This window comes from Suricata suricatta, chromosome 11 (genome assembly GCF_006229205.1).
Source record: "Suricata suricatta isolate VVHF042 chromosome 11, meerkat_22Aug2017_6uvM2_HiC, whole genome shotgun sequence".
Lineage (NCBI taxonomy): Eukaryota > Metazoa > Chordata > Mammalia > Carnivora > Herpestidae > Suricata > Suricata suricatta.
In genome coordinates this window covers 43,673,872-43,677,753 of record NC_043710.1, presented here as the reverse complement: position 1 = coordinate 43,677,753, position 3,882 = coordinate 43,673,872, and the positions used below count along the sequence as shown (strand labels likewise).

The 3,882-nt window shown below is 44.0% G+C and overlaps 1 pseudogene; it reads right to left on the bottom strand.

Moving 5' to 3' along the window:
• Positions 1 to 274, bottom strand: part of LOC115271827 — a 2,804-nt pseudogene extending 2,530 nt beyond the window's left edge.
• Between the last annotated feature and the right edge of the window lie 3,608 nt (positions 275 to 3,882).

Below are 3,882 nucleotides of genomic sequence, written 5' to 3'. Positions count from 1 at the left end.
AGACAGTGTGATTGTAGGAAAGAAGATCTTTCAGCTCTTGAGGAAAGTTACTTAAATGTTCTGGATAGCAGTGACCAATCTGTGCCATAAACATCACCAGCTCTGCCAGTTCTTTGATGGGCTTAGTTGGTTGTAATTTAAAGATTTCCACATTGGATTTGTAGTGATTATACTGGTGTAGAAACTCCTCGACGTAGGCTGGCGGATCCCGCTTGATCAGATTCTGTAACTGCCGCAAGTTGCTGGGCAGCTTGTTATTGTTTCTGTTAGACATGTTGGCTGCTCTTAAATTTTATATTCTTAAAAGTTCCTAGTTGTTGTCCCCATTTTAGCAAGGTGGTTAAGGACATGGGGCTCAGGATTTGGGTGCCTGGGTTAAATTCTGTCACTGTGAGTTTGAGCAGATTACTTAGACTCACCAGGCTTCAGAGACCTCGGTTGTAAGGTGAAGACAATGGTAAGCAATCAGCATTGTCCTGAGGATCAATTGAGCAATGCCTGTAAGGCAGTTGGCAGAGGCTCTTGAACTTGAGAAACATGTTAGCCAGGCCATTATTATTATCTCAGTATCTGGCATAGAGCAGACATCCAGTAGGTGCTTGCTGAATAGGTGGACTGATAAAGTTTTATTAAGGAGACCAACCCAGTCTCTGTGTCGAGACGCAATCCTGGTGAGCCCATGGGGGGCGGTGGTCATCCCCTTTCACAGAAACTCCAGGGACTGTCCTCAATCAAGAGTGCGACTCTACATAGAGCCTGGGTTGCTCTCCTTAATGAAACTTTACCAGTCACTGATTCAGCAAATATGCCACTATTTTGTGATGCTTGCTAAGAACTATGTGTTCTTTTTCACAATTGGAAGCTTCTTCCCCACTCTCTGCCCAAATGTGCTTCTCTCCTTGATTTGCCTCCGTCTGTCTTGGTGGGATTTGGGCTGAGTTTATTAGATGTTGAGCTCATGCCAATTTTTAAAAAAATGTTTTTTATTTTTTTTAAAAGAGAACTTGAAGCAGGCTCCAGGCTCTGAGCTGTCAGCACAGAACCCGATGTGAGGCTCGAACTCACAGACCCTGTGAGATCATGATCTGACACTTTACCTACTGAGCCACCCAGGCACCTCAGGCTCACACCAATTTTTAATAATCACTTCTCCCAGGTGTAGACACATTCTGTTTGTAAGGATGCTGTCCATGAAACCAGACAAGGCATTGGAAAATATAAAATGAGTTAAAGAATCACTAGCACAAGAAACAAAAGTAAATAAATTTAGTTATTTGACCAGAAATGGAGACAAAGATTATTTGCTTTGAGTTCAATTTTTCTTACTCTTTGGGAAGTTCCAGAGTTATTGTCCCTCATTTCCCAAATGAGACAAAGGCAGTGGCTGCTTTTTGGGAGCTGCTCTCATGGGGCCCTCGTTTTGTGCCACAAATTTAAGCAAGACCTCCTCCAATCTGTGTCCACCACATCCAAAGGTCCTGGGGTGTTACCTTCCACAGAAAATCTGGGGACAGGTTCTGGGCTTCACGTACCTGAGGTGGGCGGGGTGTTCCAAGGGAAGGAAAGACACAGAGGCTTAGAGACTGGAGCCCTTGAAATGGAAAGGGATGGGTCCTGAGCAGCAAACATGAGGCTGTACATGTTGATAGGTACTTCCCCCGAAGCCCGTTTGGGGGGGCAGGAGGCACAGAGAATAGCAATACAAGAGGGAATAATTTCTAAATTAAGAACAAAACCAAGTAACATCAGAAAACAGTATGGTGGTTCCTGAAAAAATTAAGCATAGAATTGTCATTTGATCCAGCAGCTCCACTTCTGGGCAAATACCCCAAAGAATTGAAAACAGGATTTTTAACAGATATTTGTACACCAGCACTCACAGCAGCCTTATCCACAGGGGCCCAAAGGAGGAAGCACACAGATGTCGTCTGATGGACGACTGGACACAAAACTGTGGGACATACATACAACAGAAAGCTATTCAGCCTTAAGAAGGAAGGAAACTCTGAAACGTGCTGCATCATGGATGAGCTATGAAGACCCTGTGCTTAGCAGAATAAGCCAGGCACAAAAGATCACGTATGGTGTGATTCCACTTAGATGAGGTACTTAGTTCATTCATAGACACCGGAAGAAGATGGTGGCTGCCAGGGGCTGGGAAGAGGAGGGATGGACAGTTAGTGTTGAATGGGCGCACTTTCAGTTTTACAAGGTGAAAAGGGCTCTGGAGGTGGATGGTGGGGAAGGCTGTACAACAGTGTGAGTGTACTTAACACCCCTGGTCTGTACACTGAGAAATGGCTGAAATGGTAAATTTTATGTATGTCTATTTCACCATAATTAGAAAAAGAAAGTAATGCTCACTCATCCCAGGGTAGATGCCTGGCTAGAGCCATGCATCATACGCTGGGAAGCAGGTTCAGAAGCACTTTCCAGGTTTAGAAAGACAAACAGCAGGGGCGCCTGGGTGGCTCAGTCAGTGAAGCATCCAACTTTGGCCCTGGTCATGATCTCACGGTTCGTGGGATGGAGCCCGGACTTGGGATTCTCTCTCTCTCCCTCTCTCTCTGCCCATCCCCTGCTCTCTTTCTCTCTCTTTCTCTCTCTTAAAATAAGTAAATAAACTTTTTAAAAAGTTTACTTTAAAATTTTACCTGAATTGTGTGTGTGTGTGGTCCTGGAATTGGGAAGGATGAGCATAAAGGCGAGCAGGGATCAGAGGCCACCCATGGACAGGGTGGCCGCCCTCTAGGTGGGTAGGAGGGAAGTCCCTACAGCAATCCCGTGAGCACAACACATCTCCATCCTCCCCGCGAAGGCCTCCCTCCCATAGAGCCAACCATTCCTCAAGCCTCAGGTTATCTTCAGTGTCAGAGACAGACAACATGATATAATAGAAGTGCAAGGGACTAGGAGACAGAAGGTGTGGATGTGAATCCCAGCTCTGCCGTTGAGAGATCTCTGAGAAGTGGCTTAATCTCTCTGAGACTCCATGCTCTGAACTGGGTCCTGAAAGGGAAATGTCTGGCATACAGTAGGCACTTAATAAGCGTTTGGAATATCAAATACAGTGTTTAGCACCTGTTTATCATAAGACACTAACATTCACAGAATATCCTTGCAGCAATCACCTGCATATCCTCCTGGGCTGGGAGAAGAGAAGCCTGCTGGGTTGGGCAGAAACCAGGTGGGTAGTAGGTAGTAGTCGGTGGGAGTGGTAGGCATTCCTTATACAGTAGAAAATCCAGTGACTTAGGCTTTATGAAGCTTCAGACAAAAGCCAAAAGTGAACTATGCAAGGCGGGGTCATCTGGAATTGGCTATTGCTCTAGAAATATAATTAATAGGCCATGCACCATCATTTCTTGGTCTAGACTCGGTGTTAGGCCCCTGGGGATGTGGAAGTGAGTCGAGGTCAGTTTTCTCTGTCAAAGGGTTTACAGTCCAGTGGGAGAGGGAAGGAAGAGAGAAACACTTAAGACCTTAAGCTAAAAGGAATATTTATATCAATTACAAATATACTTCCTATGTGATTATCTTTCTGTCCAAGCTTATTAACAGATTTCCATGAAACAAACATTAGTAAAACAAAACAAATGTTGAAGACTTAAAAACCGTAGATACATTTAGAATGTGTCTATAGAAGGAAGTCTCCTCTTCTATAGGCTATATTGGGGGTATTTCACATATTTGGAACCCTACGTTCTTTTTTATGAAACATAGAAATTTCACAAATAGTTTTATTGGCACTGGTTACCCTCATGGAATTTGGGCCCAAAGCCCTTTAGACATCTGCAATCAATTGGCTTTGGATTATCAGCTAATTAAGTACATTCAAAGTATATCCAAGAAATGGATATTACAGTTAAGTATAATAATTAA